Here is an 18,556-nt window from a genome sequence, read left to right on the forward strand (position 1 = left end):
TATATGTACATGAGAGGATTAGAATATACAATGGGAATGGGGGGAAGAGATACAAACCTCAAGGAGGTAGAAAAGATATCCACTTAAGGAGATCATCCCTAAATCTAGCCTTAATCCTATGAGCTAAAAGGGAGATATCATGAGTGAAGCTAGACTTCCATTTACTGAACCTGGGATGCTCATTGTTGAAAATCGTTGCATTTCGGACTGTCCAAATATTCCAACAAGCAGTGAACACTACTTTAGAAAAAAAAGGATGCTGAAAATCTTTCCTGGCTGCCAATGAAGTGGTCCACATGGAAGTACCCTACCAGGAGATCTGAAGGTAGTTCCAAACTGTGGTGCTAAAAAGGCACTTAAAAAGAGATGATACCTATCTTCTTTGTCCCTGGCATGACAAAGAACACATAGGTTAGAATCAGACACTTTCCAGTGACGGCATTTGAGCATATCATGTGTGTTGAGTGTGTCCATGATGAGCATCCAGGCAAACATCTTGATTTTCATGGTGCAACAACTTTTCCAAATCCAACAGAGCAAGGGGTTGGGAACAATGGGCAGATGCACATGGATGTAGTATTTTTTAGCAGAATAAGCTTTACAGTCGCTATTCCAGAGCCAAATATCATTACAATATGGATCTCTATCAAGATTCTGGAGTAAGCAGGTGACTGATTCCAACTCTTGGTGGGCCCTGTCAGAGAGAGGCAGGTGAAACATGTTGATCTTGCTATTTGTCTGAAAAGCCTAGAAGACCTCCTCAGCTGTGCAGAAAGTGTCAATAACAAAGGATAATAATCTTTGGAACCGAAGAGCTAGAGGCCTGTTAGAATCTCCTAATGCTCAGGAATTGGGCCAAAATAGGAAGGTGTCTCCCCTATTTGGCTGGACATAGGTGACAGGTCTGAAGTTGTCCATCCTCTTGCAGATGTCTTTCCACCAGAAAGATCCACAAAGGGAGGTACCCTGAGGAACTGTACTGTGGTAATAGGTGTTCCATATTAAATCAACCCACGGTACATCGGCTTTGTTTAACAATTTATCCACATGTTGAGGCAACAAAGCCTCATTCTGGACAGACAGATTCATAATTCCCAAACCACCCTTCACTTTTGGCCTGCACACTAGGTCCCAGGCTACAAGGGAAGGGACATGGTCTTGGCCATTCTTCCTCCACAAGCATTGTATTTGTATCCTTTCTGACTGTTTAAGAATCCCTGGTGGTATATCCAAACTGCAGAGGGAAAAAATGGGAACAGAGGACAGTGCAGAATTGAGATATTGCAGACGTCCCCCATGTGCGAGGAAAGAGTAGCTAGCAGAGAGTCTCCTTTCCATACTCTCTACCAAGGGCATTATATAAATAATCCTTGGCCTGGTTGTCCCAACAGGTAAACCAAGATATGTGAAAGGTAATGATCCAACCTTACAACCAAGAGAGTCAGCCAGTGTCTGAAGTTCACCCTGATCAATATTGATAGGCAATAGAGCAGACTTGTGATAGTTTACTTGGAGACCTGTGGATTGGGAGAAAAGCAGAAGCATATTTTTGAATTCTAGCAGCTGAGATTCAACAGCAGGCAAAATGATCAGAGTGTCATCTGCATATTGAACAATTGGAAAGTCTTTGTCATGACAAGGTATGGGCAGCTGGATGCACTACAGGAATCAGCTTCTTTGTCGTCAGCCATCACACACGGTAAAGAGGTCCACACCGACGGCAATGATCTTTGCCGTCTGCCACGTGCCGGCAAAGATTCTGCGTCAGCCTATGACGGCATTGTAGCTTCTTTGCCTTCAGCCTACCCTAAGCGGACGGTAAAGCTCTTTGTCGTCCATGTCAAACACTGAGCAGTCGGCAAAGAGATTGAGACGGCAGCCGACAGGCGACGCCTCCGTTAGGGCTAATGGAGGCTTTGTCGTCTGCTTCCCTCCCCCTCTTTGTCGTCTGCTTCCCTCCCGCTCTTTGTTGTCTGCTTCTATGGGCCAGCACAGTGTTGGGCCAGCACGTGTCGACTTCTTTGCCGTCTGCCACTGTCCTCTTTGTCGTCAGCCTCCCGAGGAGGCGGACGGCAAAGAGCCTATATGGCCCAGCTGCTGCTGCTCCCAGGTTGCACAGCTGGGTGCCACGTGGCACCTTTGCTGTCAGGCAGCTGACGGCAAAGGCCTTTGCCATCAGCTGGCAGACGGCAAAGATCCCATATTGTCACATTTTTGTTTATTTTTCTATTTCACAGCATATATATATATATATATATATTTCATAGCACATATATGATATATAGGTCACAACACATAGATGATATACATATAAAGTTCATCAATGCCATTTGTTCATCAATGTACATCCCATACATCGAAAGAACCAACAACTACAAAGTTTCATCCATAGATACATATACATATAGTTCCACATATATTGTTCATCCATATATACATATACATATAGTTCCACATTGTTCATCAACTCAAGTGAAAACTAGAACTAAAGCACTCCAATGCCACCTTCCATGCATGTAGTACATCCAAACTGCAAAAGGGGAATAAGAAAGTCAGAAGAACAATAACAACAACATATATATGACAAATAAGCTAAATTGAAGAAGAAAGAGAAGAACCAAGAAGATAAGAACCAGAAGAAAAACAAGAAGAAGGAGGAGGAGAAGAAAAGAAGAAGAGAAGAAGAAGGAGAAGGAGGAGAGAATAAGAAGGATAAGAAGGTGGGCTCCTTCTCCTTCTTCTTCTTCCTTCTTTTCATTTCTCCTCTTCTTGGAGCTAAATTAGCTAAGTATGTATTTTTGGAGCTAAATGGGCTAATTATGTCATTTTAGAGGAAAACAAGCTAAGTATATAATATTAATGAGTTAACCAAGGTTCTTATGCCATTTTTAGCTTACTATGTCTTTTTGCAGCTAAATGGGCTAATTATGTCATTTTGGAGCTAAATGGGCTAATTATGTCATTGTTGTGGAAAATAAGATAAGGAGAATATGAAAGAGGAGAGGAAAAAGGAGGAGGAGGAGAAGAAGAAGAAATCAAGAAGAAGTAGAAGAATGAGGAGAAGGAGGAGAAGAAGGAAAAGGTCTTCTCCTCCTTCTCCTTCTTCTCCTCCTCCTCTCCTCCTCCTTCTTCTCCTCCTCCTTCTCCTCCTTCTATTCTTCTTCTCTTCTTCCTCTTCTTCTTCCTTCTTTTTATTTTTCCTATTTCTTCTCCTCTTCTCCTATTATTGGAGCTAAAATTTCTAATTATGTCTTTTTGGATCTAAATGGGCTTATTATGTCATTTTGGAGCTAGATGGGCTAAGTATGTCATTGTTGTCAATAGAAATTAGTTGTCAAAGAAGTTGTCATTTTGGAACTAAATGGGCTAAGTATGAAATAAGTTGTCAATAGAAATTAGTTGTCTAATATTTTTAAATAAACGACACAAATTACTTGATAAATATGGTTGAGGAATTTAAATAAATGACATATGATGGACACTCTTCTCTCATGTTTGGTGGACACTCCCTTACCGATTTTTCGACCGTCGATGATGGTAGCTACTCCTATTTCCCCTAGTGCATAACAAATATCTTCTGCATCCTCTCAGTTGCATAGCACCAACAATTTTGCATGGGGCCACCCAATCTTGCCTCGGTCAGTAGATGTAAAATCAAATGTTGCATTGGATTAAAGAAGCCCGGCAGAAAGATCTTCTCTAACTTGCACAACAACTCCGATGCAAACTCCTCCATGTCACCTACCACGCCATGCGACAATTCGTTCGCACAAAGAACACGGAAGAAATAGCTCAGCTCCACCAGTACGAGCCATTCATTCTCAGGAATAAAGCCACGTAACATCACCGGCATTACCCACTCTAGCCATATGTGCCAACCATGACTCTTGAGACCAAAGATTTTTAATTTTTCAAGACTCGCTCCCCTCTTTAGATTTGCTGCATACCCATTGGGGAACATCAAGTCCATTTTGACCCACAACATAATTTCCTTCATTGCTTGCCTTCCAAGATTGAACCAGGCCATTGGCTTCGACCACTTCTTCTTTCTTTGTAATGGTCTATGACATAGTTTCTTTTGATCGACTCTAGCCTTAGTATTATCCTTTGGCTTCCCATCTATGTCGAACAATGTACCGAAAATAGCATATCGATATTCATCTCTGTGTGCATCATGTCGATATTGTGTGGAAGAAGGAGGTCTTTGAAGTAAGGCAGATCCGAGAAGCATGGCTTGTGAGTCCAGGCATGTTTTGAATTATACCCCTTGAAATACCCTGGACGCTCTAGATCAGGCTCGAGGGCGTTTAACTAATCCAGGATCTGTTGGCCTCTCAATGCAGGTAGTGCCAAGTTTTTGACAACTTTACCTTTGGTAAAGTTCTTCTTGTCTTTTTTGAACTGATGGTCAGTATCCAGGAACTGTCTATGCAAGTCAAAGCAAGAATACTACCGACCCTCCTGCAACCAATGAAACTGATGAGCTGCCTTGCATTGGGCGCACACGAACCTTCCATGCACACACCATCTAGAGAATAGTGCATACGCCGGCAAGTCATGCATAGAGTACATGTACCACACATGCATTTTGAAGTTTTGTTTTGTAGCGGCATCGTATGTCTTGACACCATTATCCCAAGGTTCTTCCAATTCATATTCTTCCCCGGATAATTGGGCCCGGGAATTAACAACGTCAGAAATATGTTCTGTCTTTGCATAATCTGACCCGGGGGGAGATTGAGTGGAATGACAAATATAGGCCAACAACTGTATTGGGTTGCCGTCATGCCGAAGGGATTAAAACCATCCGTGGAGACGCAGACTCGAGGATTCCTTGGATCTGCCTCTTTATCCTGATGCAATCCATCAAAATGTTTCCACGCTTCCCCATCTGATGTGTGTACCGCCATCTTATTCCCATCTGCATCTAGTTCAGTTCTTTTGCCCAATTTGTGCCATGTCATTTGACTGGTTGTCTCTTTGACCATGAAAATATGTTGAAGCCTTGGTACGATTGGCATATACCGAAGAACACTAACTGCGATTTTGGTCAGTCTCTTCTCACCCATACCATTGTCTACCACAACATACCTGCAAGACTCGCAATTAGGACAATAGTCCAAGTGTGCATACTCCTTCCTAAATAAGACACATCCTTTCTCACATGCATCTATCTTCTCATAGGGCATCTTAAGTACCCGAAGTATTTTGTCCGACTGGTACAGGTTTGCAGGCATGACATGGCCTTTGGTTAGGAAGCGTCCAAATAGTGTCATCATCGCGTCGTAGCATTCTCTTCCCAAGTTGAACTGAGCCTTCACAACCATTACTTGTGCAATTGCATCCTGCTAACAAAGCTTAGTGTGCTCATGGAGAGGACGTTTTGAAGACTCCCACATTTCATAGAAGGCCTTTGCAGATTCCTCTATCTCATCTTTTGAATCCCGAGCATCATCAAAGTCTTGCACCATGTCTTCGATCCCGGTAACATGCTCATCGGTGCAACGACGGACCACCTCAGCTCTGGTGCGTTGTATAGACTCACCATGAAATGTCCACACCGTATAATTAGGCTTAAAACCCCTCCTATGCAGGTGTTTAATCATTAGAGCCTCTGTCGTCTTTTTATAGTTGTCGCATCCAGGACAGGGGCAATAGTTTCTTTCCTGGCCATTTGCAAATGCGGCTTTCACAAATTCCTTGGTTTTTAGAAACCATTCTTTTGTCATCTCTTTCTGACTAGGGTGACCGGTATACATCCACGCACGATCAGTCATCTTGCCTAGCTACTAAAGACATAAGAAATATATTTATATATAATTGAGCATATATATTTATCAGTTAATCAAGTTCTCCATTTTTATTGCGTCCATGCAACCTACACGCTAATAGGTAATGATAGGTCCTAATCCCACCCGAGTATGTGTAGATTGGGTTCGTTTTCCCATGCTCTACTCCGGATCCAATGCAAAATTTCGGCAACACCTCCCCGCTGTTCTCCTAATACATGTCTCCACAATAAATAGAGAGGATGTGTATCGGGAGAACAACAGGGAGGCACTGACGAAATTATGCATCGGATCCGGAACAAAGCATATGGGAAAACGAACCCAATCTACACATACTTGGGCTATCCATGGATAACGTTGGACAATTCGAAAGAATCACGGTTATAAATATAAGAAAATGCATGCATATTTATAAGTGTAGCCCTTTCGAACGGGAGACGCATACTGGTCACGCATACTGATAAATTAATTTAATTACCTAAATCTAGCAAGTTTCATCTGAAAACCGATCCAAAGTAAATGTAGGGGCGAGGAGGAGATGACATTTGTACTCACCCACGAATGCAGGGGCGGAGCTCGTACAACGCATGGGGAGGTCTTCGCAGAGCAGACCTCACAGCGACGAGACAACTATCACATGTAAATCCACTCGATCGACACAAATATTCTAATTATGTCTAATTATGTCATTTTTTAGGAAAATAAGCTAAGAATATAATATTCATGAGCTAACCAAGGTTTTTAGCTTATTATGTCATTTTGGAGGATAATTAGCTAAACAAGCTAAAAATAAGAAGGTGGAGAGAAGAAGGAGAAGAAGGAGGGCTCCTTCTCCTCCTCCTTCTCCTTCTTCTTCTCTTCTTCTTCTTTTCATTTTTCCTCTTTCTTCTCCTCTTCTCCTCCTCCTCTTCTTCTTCTTCTCCTCCTCTTCCTCCTCTTCTCCTCTTCTTCTTCTTCTTCCTCTTTCTATTTCTATTTTTCTTTATCCTCTTCTTCTACTTATTCATCTTTTTTCTCTTCTTGTCCTTCTTATTTTTTCTTCTTCTCTTCTATTCTTCTTCTTTTCTTCTTCTCTTTCTTATTTCTTTCTTCTCTTCTTCTTTTTCTTCTTCTTCTTCTTCTTCTTCTTCTTTTTCTTCTCCTTCTTATTTTTTTCTTCTCCTCTTCTTCTTCTTTTTCTTATCCTCCTCCTCCTCCTCCTCCCCCTCCTCTTATTCTTCTCATCTTATCCTCCTCCTCCTCTTCTTCTTCTTCTTCCTGCAAAAAACTAAATAACAACAAGTAAATTTCCCATGGGGGTGGGGGTGTGGGGGCTCACTCGGAGTGTTGGGTCTGCGGGGGCGACGTCGGGGGCTACGGGACGGCGCCGGGGGCGGTGGGGCGTCGGCGCCGACGGTGGGGCTGCGGGGGCGGCGCAGGGGGCGGTGGAGCGGTGCCGCCGGGGGCGGTGGGTACCTGGGCGGCGGCGGCGGGGCTATGGGGCCCTAGGGTGGCACCAGGGGCGCCGGGGGCGGCGCCGTGACGGTGGTGGCGGCGGTGGGGGTCGGGGGAGAGGAGGGGGAAGAGTGGTGTTTGACAGGATCGGGATGGGGAGAGGATTGGGACGAACGTTAGTAGATTCGTCTACTTTGCCGTCTGCTGGCGGACGGCAAAGGGTCTATACTCTTTGCCGTCTGCCTCTCGCATCTTTGCCGTCCGCCAGCATACGGCAAAGAAGGGCGTAGTTTGACCTAAGGTTTCCCCGGCCAGATGAGCATCTTTGTCGTATGTTATCCCCTTCTTTGCCATGTGCGGCAGACAACAAAGAATTGACTGCTGGCAAAGACCTTCTTTGCCATGACCATGTTCTTTGCCGTCTGCTTTGTGGGAGCTGACGGCAAAGACACTCTTTGCCATCAGCCAGCAGACGGCAAAGATTTGGCAGACGGCAACAAACTGATTTCCAGTAGTGATGAGGCCATCCTGCAACAATTGGTTCACCATGGTTTGGAGAAAATCAGCAACAATGGAAAAAAGGAGAGGGGACATTGGATCCCCCTACCTGACCCCCTTCTTGCATATAAATGTTTTTCCAGGAACTCCATTGTGAAGAACAGCACAGGATCCAGAACTAAGCAACTGCTGCACCCATAATATCAACTTAGAATTAAAACCTTTGTGCTTAAGGATGTGAAAAATGAACTCATGTTCCACAGAGTCGAAGGCCTTTTCAAAATCAAGTTTGAGGATGACAACGGTTTTTTTGGAGTGGTGGCATTGGTGTAGGTATTCCAGTGTCCATCCAACACAATCTTGTATGGTTTTGGAATTGATGAAACCATACTGATTTTTATGGATGCATTTCATGATTTCTAACTGCAGTCTATTAGCATTCATCTTGGATAGGAATTTAAGTCCCAAACCAGTGAGGGAAATAAGTGTGAAGTCACCCACTTGCTCAGGAGAACTCTTTTTGGGCACCAAGGTAATATAGGATGACTTCATATTTTCCTACTTTGCAATCCCTTCATAAAAGTCAGCTGCAAGCTGGTAAAATTCAGGACAAATAATATGCCAACATTTCTTGAAGAAAAGTCCATTGAAACCATCTGGACCAGGAGCCTTATCAATGAGCATTTCTTTGACAGTCCTATCCATTTCTTCTTTGGTAAAAGGCAGCGTTAGAATATCAAGCCCTTCCACTCTATGAATGAGAGACTGAAGATTGAAAGCCAAATTAATTCCTTGAGAGGATCCCATCCTGTTCTTCAAGGAAGTCCAAAAACATCCTGCAATCTTCTCAAGATCAGTTAGAACATACCCATCTGCCAATTTAATAGATGAAATGGAGTTCCTTCTGTATCTTTTAGTAGCCATGGCATGGAAAAACTTAGTATTTTCCTCTCCAACCTTGATGAATATGATGGTAGCTCTCTTTTTCCAGTAGAGGAACTGCAAATGTAGTAGGTGATCAAGTTGTAATTTGACAACCAGTCTGAAATTAGCCTCAGGTCTGAAAAGGGGTCTGAGCTCCTCTAGATCATCCAGACATAGCACCACTTTATTGCACTTATCAATGAGTGCCTTGAGCCGTGATAGACTAATCTGCCATCTCTTCATATCCTGTCTTAGATGCTTAAACTTATCCATGATGATGGCAGTTATGTGACCTTTCCTGGAAGGTATCTTCCAAGAGTTCTGTACACAGTCCATAAACCCATCCATCTCCACCCAATAATTTTCAACTCGAAAGAGGTTAATTTGGGGATGAAAGTGTTGACTGCCACCACACAGGGAACATGATCAGATGCAGATTTGGCTAAAGGCAGAACTTAAGTCAAGGGGTAAGATGATATCCAATTGGCAGAAGTGAAGAACCAATCCAATTGCTCCAGAAGGGGTGACTCTTGCATACTGGACCAAGTGACAGACCTTCCTTTGAGGGGCAGTTCTAAAAGACCCAGATGGCCAATGATCTCATTAAAGATGAACATGTCATTCACATGAGCACCATGCCAAGGAGTAGCCAATTGTCACTTGCAAGGATATTAAGATGGTATAGCCAGCTGACAAAGTGATCCCTAGCCTCACCCTGACAAGGACCATAGACATTAACCAGAGTCCAAGCTTCAGCGGTGTGATTTGAGGTGAATGACACAATTAAACCAAAAGACCGTGATTCAATCAATGTGCCCGTTAAAATAGAAGAATTCCATAGGGTGATCAATCCACCACAGGCACCGCGCGATGGAATATAGGAAAATTGATCAAATCTTTTGGGGCAAAAACTTCTAATAGTCCAAAAATCAATATGCTGCATTTTAGTTTCTTGAAGACAAACAACCGTAGCCAAGCTTTCATCTATTTTGTTTCGAACTTCCCTTTGTCGAGAATCAAAATTTAAACCACGCACATTCCAGCAAAGAACACGCCAGCTTCTTGTAGATCGACTATCCATAGCAAGGAGGTAGAATAGAAAAAAAGGAGTTACATAATAACCCACGCAAACAAAGTTCAGATAATTGTGACACATAGCAAGCAGTAGCATGATAAACTGAACAACAGGAAAAACATAGATACATAGACATTTGTCTAATAATCAGCAGGTGGGGGCTTGGAAACAGTAGGATCTTACATAAGTCGATCCTCCGACAGCTTCTCAGGGGCAATGCCAAGGCTTTGGCCAACAGCTTGGATCACTCGAAATGGAGTCTCTGGTGGGATAGATTCCTCGTGAGGTGATGACGGTGATGTCTGAACATCCGGGGCGTCCATGGGTTTAGCTCTCGGCTTCCTCTTCTTGGCACGTGCATCGGAAGTTCCTGCAGCACCGGCTTGAAACCATCCCTCTTGATCGATCCCCTAGTGCATCTGTGTACCGAGGAATCCATAATGGGTGTGGCCTTCTTGTGGGGGCCCTTCTTCGTGACAGCTGGAGATTCAAAGGAGAAAAGATCCCCTGTTTGTGCAAGGATTCTATCAGATGATGGAATTACCTCGGGAACGGGGGCAGGTGTGCTGCCCTTGTATATGATCCTAGGCTCCGCGTGATCTTCATCAAAAGCCAAAGACCAGGAGCGCTTGGAGAGCACAATAGGCATGGCCGCAGGCATCTGAAGATGACGGGGGACATGCATGGAACTGAAAACCCCCATGAGTGCTTCGAAGGACCGTGTCCAGGAGACGATAGGTGGCACGGAGGTCCATAGGCAACACGAACCGCTCCAATCATCAGATTAGTAGGCCGAAACAGGGGCAGCTGATAAGGGACAATCGCGAGAGGATCGAAATCTTCAGGGGCCTCTTCGTCAGCAGCCTCCTCCTCAGCAGCATTACCCCCATTAGGAGGGGCATGATTAGCAACAGCGGCATCATTAGCAACATCATCATCATGATCAGCTGCGGCAGCATCTTCAGGAGCAGCTTCAGCATCATCTTGCTGGGGATCAACAACAATAATCTCCTGAACAAAATCAGAAGAAGTTGGCTGGTCGATGACCATAGACTCCTGGTCTTGCTCACGTGCGGCAGGTTCAGCAGGAGGAACTTCAGGCTGCCAGCCCCAACCGTCGTCATCTTGCTGAATTGGTGGCCCTCGCATTGGTGGTGGTGGTGTCGGCGGCACAGCATTCCACCCTAGAGAAGGGTATGGCGGAAGAGCAAAGAGCAGATTATCTTGCTCCAACTTACCTGGTAACGGGTGGGGGTTGCCATCGAGGGCATGCGGTCCTCATCGTTGGGCATCTGTTCTGCAAATCCTGCACCCAAGATGAACAGAGGTGGAGACCAAGAAACCCTCGCTCCACCCCAAGTAGCATATTCAAAGAGAGTGACACTTTGAAGAACCAGAAAATCATCTGGGAAAGATGCAAAAACAATGGAGCGGACAAGGTATGGATCCTCACTGACCCAATGGTGGAATTCACCAAACATGTTTACCGCAGCACAAAGATCATTGGTGTTGCGGAAATCCAAAGGTACACCCAAAACCATTAAGCAGCCCAGACAGAAACCATCAGCGCCTCTAAAACCTGCCCCCCCCCCCCCCGCGCCATTGTGCGTCATGCATGTAACAAAATAATCGTTCCCCAAATCCCGGGGAACCATCTGAACAGGAGCAAAGCTCTCACCAGCATCTCTAAGCTCAAGCAAACCTACCTCCTCAATCCAGGGTTGAGCATAACAGACATGGAAGCCCAAGTTGTGTAGAAGATCAACAACCTCCTATCATACCTGAGCAACTTGATCGGCAGGCCGGGCAGGCATCACCTCAGCAATGACATACTGTTCATGTCTGCGGGCAATGGGTATTGTCGGCGTGATGAACGTCCTTGGGAGGCGGTCAGGGTCGCCGTTGATGATGTGATGGCCCGGAGGGACATACCGCTCGGGGTCTAGCTCGAAGTTGGCCATGTCTGGGAGTGTAGCAAGCGGAGGAGGCGTCAATGGCGGTGGCTCCGATGGGGTCCTGGGAGGTGATGAGTGTGATGCGACAGGGAGGAACTGTTCGGCAGGCTGTGTGGTTTCCCCAAGAACGGGAGAGGTTCCCGAGAAATCGGCGACAGGGGAGGTGGTGGGGCTCTTACGTTTCCAAGTAAGACAGTTATCATGCATAAAAGAAGCACGGTTAGATTTTGAATGGCCCACCCAGCCGCATGAAGAGCATATCAGCGAAGCCATGCAGTTGGGAGCTAGATGCCCACGTTTAGAGCAGATCATGCAAGAAAATATCTCTTGAACCATGCTATTAATAAAATCCTCAAATAGTTGATGGGCTTCTTGCAAGGAAGGAATATCCGGTCCATTCGAGGATGAGGCCACGGGTGGCCCATTAGGATGAGCAGGGTAGGCCCACAGTCGAAGCCCTCAGTCATCGATAGTTTAAAAGAATTTGAAATCCCGCTCGAAGTGGAGGGTGGCACCGAATCAACACAAAGAGAGGAAGAAATCCTGTTGATTTTGCTGATAGGATTTTGAATGCCGGTCAACACGGAAGGTGACACCGGCCGACAAACTCTCCTGAAAGTAATGTGCGGTGTCGCCGTCATCTACCGGAGTTCAACCAGCAGTGGTGCACTGATAATGACATGCTCCTGCTGAGGAACAGAATAGCCAGCAGTTTGCAACGTCAGAAGCTCATCCTGTGTGTCAGGGCACCTATAACCTTTGCAAACCTCATACTGCTGGAGGGTTGCGAAATAAAGCTTCTTGCGTGTAGATGATCCAGATTTAAAAGATGATTTTGAGGCCTCAAATGCATTGCCATCATACCTAATGCAGCTCTTCTCTTAGACAGGCTAACCAATATCCATTCAGCATCACACTGCTTCTTCCACAGAGAAAATTCCCGACGCCAATTCGGGCCTCCATTACCCCATAGATGAAAGAAACACTTCAAACTAGAACACTTATCGGAACGCAAATCCAGAATATGAAAACCAACTTGCTTGCAAGAAACGGTGAAGGTGAAAACCGAGTCTGTGACCTTAGTGACCATAAGATCAATGGCTGAACCCCCAATAGCAGACTCCAGCGCCGCAGCGACTGAATCTTTCGAGAGATGGAAAGCATGAGACTGAAAGATACCACCATGATGAAAGTTCGACGACGATTCATTCGATGCACAGAGAAGCAATAATGATAGAAAACCTCATCCGCAAAACTCGCACTAGGTGAAACATCCAAATCCAACGTGGAGCCACCCATGCACGCCATGAAAAAGCACGTGCGGGACCATGGGAGTGCACCTGAGATGATGAGCGGAGGGAGAGAGGTGCACGCTGGCTAAAAATCCAGATCGCCATGGAGTCGCCGGTGTAGGAGGTGGGAGGTGGGTGTCGCCATCAGGCTTATTAACCGCTACTTTTCTAGCTCCATCACTTGTAACTAACATGTGGTTTTAGCCATGATGTGGAATACTTTCGTAGGGTAGTTTTTGTGGTCTTGTTTATAGGAATAATGACAGCCTTTCAAGTGGATCAAAACAAGATAGGGCATGCAACAACAAAGCTAATGTGTTCCCACTTTCTATATGCACTCATATGTTCCTCACAATTCCTCTCTTCAATTCACTCTGGTATGCATGTGATGAGTGCAAAATTTGGGTGGAAATGGAGATGGTTCGCAAGCGAGAGATGCCAAGAATTGGGTCTACATAACACTTCTGCACATTCACTATAACGTTGATGTTCCATCATCTACTTCCAAAAAAATTTGGTCTTCCTACAATGCAATTGTGAGTGTGTACGATGTTAATGCTATTGAAATATAACTCTCTGTTAGTTTTCGTTGCAGCTTACCAATGTCGTCCGTCTATGGTTCGTAGCACTTTTACCTTCATTTTTACCACTAGCATCATGTAAAATAAAATGAGATAGAGTGTTGTAGCCATTGATGATTGGTGGGGAAATTAAGAATTTTGGATAACGGGATGTGTCTCGAAAGATAACTCTTTAATTTTAATTTTATTTATGCATGTGTTTCGAAATAACAATCGAACATATTTATTTGCGCTCGTGCATATAATGGTAATAAGAGTATATTCCATTTTAGTGGCAACGGGAACACCATTTTTATTTTGCATATATAAATAAAAACACAAACAAAAATACCACATATCACAATTTTGTGTGCAAAACTCACTATTTTTTTGTACCATCAAAGAAAATATTATGTCCTCATTTTTAAGGAAAACCAAGGCACATATTATGTCCTCATTTTTCATTGCCACCTAGACACACATTATGTTCCCATTGCAACGCACAAACAACTACCTATCAATAAACAATACCAGATCCACTACCATATCATACAACAAATCAATTTAAGTATGTGCTACCAAATCAATCAAAAAAGTATCACTGTCTCAGTAAATTATAACGCATGACAAATAAATTATTCCCCATGACTATAGGTTTTGATGTTTTGCCTTGTTCCACGTAAATAGGGTTTCAAGCCATATTATGCTTACCAGGAAGCTTTGCCATGACCAGTTCGTCCACATCATCCGCCTCTTCCCCGGTGACAATGTCATGGAATAGGGGGCACAAACCACACCCCCGAGTTATGGGCTGGGCCAAGGACCCAAGATAATCAACAAGTAGGCCACAGTTGACATGCCCCACTTCATACTCAGGATAGAATCCTTCACACACTTGGCGCACACTCAAATTACATTTGAATCATTGACATGTTTATCCCTGGATGTAACTGACGTACATGTAATCCTAGGTATCGAGTGCCTATATAAGCCGGGGGGTTTAGTACGTAGGGTTAGAAACATTCACATATTATCTCGAGGTAGATCATCGTGTGCTTTGTACCCCATCCACAATCAATACAACATAAGTAGGGCGTAGGGTTTTACCATTTCATAAACAAGAAATATATCCCTTAGTCATTCTCAAGTACTTAAGGGTATTCTTAACCATTTTCAAGTGACTCTTAGCTGAATTAGATTGGTATCTGCTCATAACAGTTACAACATAGGACACATCTGGATGAGTACATCTACTATATAACTAATCTCCATAGGAGTTGAAAGCCTCTCATTCATTTAAGGACATTGGTTTTGAATTGGGCTCCAAATTTTTCAGTTGGTCGCATTTCTCAAGGAGCTCTCTCACTCAAGTGAGCTGTTCAAATTTATATTTTATGCTATATCACCAAGCTCCCTAGAGGATGAATGCCTCTCATTCAATTGAGAACATTGTTTTTGGATTGGGTTTTAAATTTTGACTTGGTCAACGATTTTTAAGGAGCTCTCTCATTCAAGTGATGTTTTCAGTTTTAAATTTGATGCATGATTTTGATTGATCAATGATTTCTCGAACCAATCAACATCAACCAACTTATAAAAATATATGGGTCCCCGGAATGCTTACACCACGTGACTACAAGAATCAGCTTCTTTGCCGTCCGCCATAACAGATTCTGCGTCAGATTACGACGGCATTGTAGCTTCTTTGTCATTAGCCTTCCCTAAGCGGACGACAAAGCTCTTTGCGGTCAGTATCTAGCACGAGAAGTCGGCATAGAATTTGAGACGGCAGCCGATAGGCGACGCCTCCGTTAGGGCTAACGGAGGCTTTGCCATCTGCTTGTCTCGTAGCCTTTGTCGTCTACTTCCCCCGTAGCCTTTGCCGTCTGCTTCCCCCTAGTCTCTGCCGCCTGCTTACACCATAACAACCCATCCATTTTTTCTTCTCTTTGCCGTCAGCCTCCCCGGGGAGCAGACGACAAAGAAGCTATATGGCCAGCTCCTACTGCCCCTCAGGGTGCATAGCCTGGTGCCATGTGGCACCTTTGCCGTCGGCCAGCTGATGGCAAAGCTCTTTGCCATCAGCTGGCAGACGACAAAGAGCCCATATAGCATCTCTTTTGTTTGTTTTTTATTATTTCACATCACATATATATATTTCACAGCACATATATGATATATATTTCACAACACATATATATAGTTCACCACACATATATGATATACATATAAAGTTCATCAATGTACATCCCATATATCAAAAGAACCAACATACAAAGTTTTACACTGTTCATCCATAGATACATATACATATAGTTCAACATTGTTCATCAACTCAAATGAAAACTGGAACTAATAAGGCACACCATGAATGCCAGCTTCCATGCATGTAGTACATCCAATCTGAAAAAATGTGAATAAGAAAGTGAGAAGAAGATAAACATATGATATTTTAGAGGAAAACAAGCTAAGAATATAATATTCATTAGCTAACCAAAGTTGTTATGCCATTTTGAGCTTATTATGTCATGTTGGAGCTAAATGGGCTAATTATGTCATTGTTGGGGAAAATAAGGTAAGGAGAATATGAAAGAGGAGAAGAAAGAGGAGGAGGAGAAGAAGAAGAAATCAAGAAGAAGGAGAAGAAGAAGGAGAAGGAGAAGGAGGAGGAGAAGGTCTTCTCCTCCTTCTCATTCTTCTTCTCTTCTTCTTCTTCTTCTTCCTTATTTTCATTTTTCCTATTTCTTCTCCTCTTCTCCTCTTGTTGGAGCTAAATTATATAATTATGTCTTTTTGGAGCTATATGGGCTAATTATGTCATTTTAGAGGAAAACAAGCTAAAATATAATATTCTTGAGCTAACCAATGTTTTTATGCCATTTCGAGATTATTATGTCATTTTGGAGGATAATTAGGTAAGTTGTGAGCTAACCAAGGTTCTTATGATGTTTTTACCCTAGCTAAGCTGATTATGTCATTTTGGAGGATAATTAGATAAGTATGTCTTTGTTGGGGAAAATAAGCTACGTAGAAGAAGAAAGAGAAGAAGCAAGAAGAGAAGAAGAAGGAGAAGAAGGAGGAGAGAAGAAGGAGAAGAAGAAGGAGAAGAAGGAGGGAGAAGAAGAAGGAGGAGATAAGAAGGAGAAGAAGGAGAAGAAGGAGGGCTCCTTCTCCTCCTCCTCCTTCTCCTTCTTCTTCTCTTCTTCTTCTCTTCTTCTTCCAACTTTTCATTTTTCCTCTTTCTTCTCCTCTTCTCCTCCTCCTCTTCTTCTTCTTCTTCTTCTTCTCCTCCTCCTCCTCCTCTTCTCCTCTTCTTCCTCCTCTTCTTCTTCTTCTTCTTCCTCTTATTTCTATTTCTTATTTTCTTTATCCTATTCTTCTACTTATTCTTCTTTTCTTCTTTTTTCTCTTCGTCTCCTTCTTATTTTTTCTTTTTCTCTTCTTCTCTTCTTCTTCTCTTCTTCTTTTCTTCTTCTCCTCTTCTCCACTTGTTGGAGCTAAATTATCTAATTATGTCCTTTTGGAACTATATGGGCTAATTATTTCATTTTAGAGGGAAACAATCTAAGAATATAATATTTATGAGCTAACCAAGGTTTTTATGCCATTTTGAGCTTATTATGTCATTTTGGAGCTAAATGGGATAATTATGTCATTGTTGGGGAAAATAAGGTAAGGAGAATAAGGAAGAGGAGAAGAAAGAGGAGTAGGAGGAGAAGAAGAAGAAATCAAGAAGAAGGAGAAGAAGAAGAAGGAGAAGGAGGACAAGGTATTCTCCTCCTTCTCCTTCTTCTCCTCCTTCTCCTCCTCCTTCTCCTTTTTCTTCTCTTCTTCTTCCTTCTTTTCATTTTTCCTATTTCTTCTCCTCTTCTCCTCTTGATGGAGCTAAATTATCTAATTATGTCTTTTTGGAGCTATATGGGCTAATTATGTCATTTTAGAGGAAAACAAGCTAAGAATATAATATTCAAGAGCTAACCAAGGTTTTTATGCCTTTTGAGCTTATTATGTCATTCTGAAGGATAATTAGCTAAGTTGTGAGCTAACCAAGGTTCGTATGATGTTTTTACCCTAACTAAGCTAATTATGTCATTTTGGAGGATAATTAGCTAAGTATGTCTTTGTTGGGGAAAATAAGCTACGTAGAAGAAGAAAGAGAAGAACCAAGAAGAGACGAAGAAGGAGAAGGAGGAGAAGGACAAGAAGGAGGAGGAGAATGAGAAGGAGGAGGAGGAGAAGAAGAAGGGAAGAAGAAGGAGAAGAAGAAGAAGGAGAAGAAGGAGGAGAGAAGAAGGAGAATAAGAAGGAGAAGAAGGAGGGAGAATAAGGAGGAGAGAAGAAGGAGAAGAAGGAGGGCTCCTTCTCCTTCTCCTTCTTCTTATTTTTTTCTTCTTCTCTCCTTCTCCTCCTTCTCCCCCTCCTCCTCCTATTCTTCTTTTCTACTTCTCCTCTTCCTCTTTCTTGTTGGAGCTAAATTATCTAATTATGTCTTTTTGGAGCTATATGGGTTAATTATGTCATTTTAGAGGAAAACAAGCTAAGAATATAATATTCATGAGCTAACCAAGGTTTTTATGCCATTTTGATATTATTATGTCATTTTGGAGCTAAATGGGCTAATTATGTCATTGTTGGGGAAAATAAGGTAAGGAGAATAATAAAGAGGAGGAGGAGGAGAAGAAGAAAAAAACAAGAAGAAGAAGAAGAAGACAAAGGAGAAGGAGGAGGAGGTGACCTTCTCCTCCTTCTCCTTCTTCTCCTCCTCCTCCTTCTCCTTCATCTCCTCCTCCTCCTCCTCCTCCTCCTTCTCCTTCTTCTCTTCTTCTTCTTCTTCCTTCTATTCATTTTTCCTATTTCTTATCCTCTTCTCCTCTTCTCCTATTTCTTCTCATCATTGCAAAAATGAACTAGAGAAAAAACTTACCGTCGTGGTCATCAAGGAGGAGAAACACCAAGGTTGCTTGCGGCGGCTTCGTTTGGAGACGGTTGGCCTGGAGAAGTGGCGTCCGATGCCGCTCGGGAGTTATTC

The sequence above is a fragment of the Hordeum vulgare genome, chromosome 6H, assembly GCF_904849725.1.
Source record: "Hordeum vulgare subsp. vulgare chromosome 6H, MorexV3_pseudomolecules_assembly, whole genome shotgun sequence".
NCBI lineage: Eukaryota > Viridiplantae > Streptophyta > Magnoliopsida > Poales > Poaceae > Hordeum > Hordeum vulgare.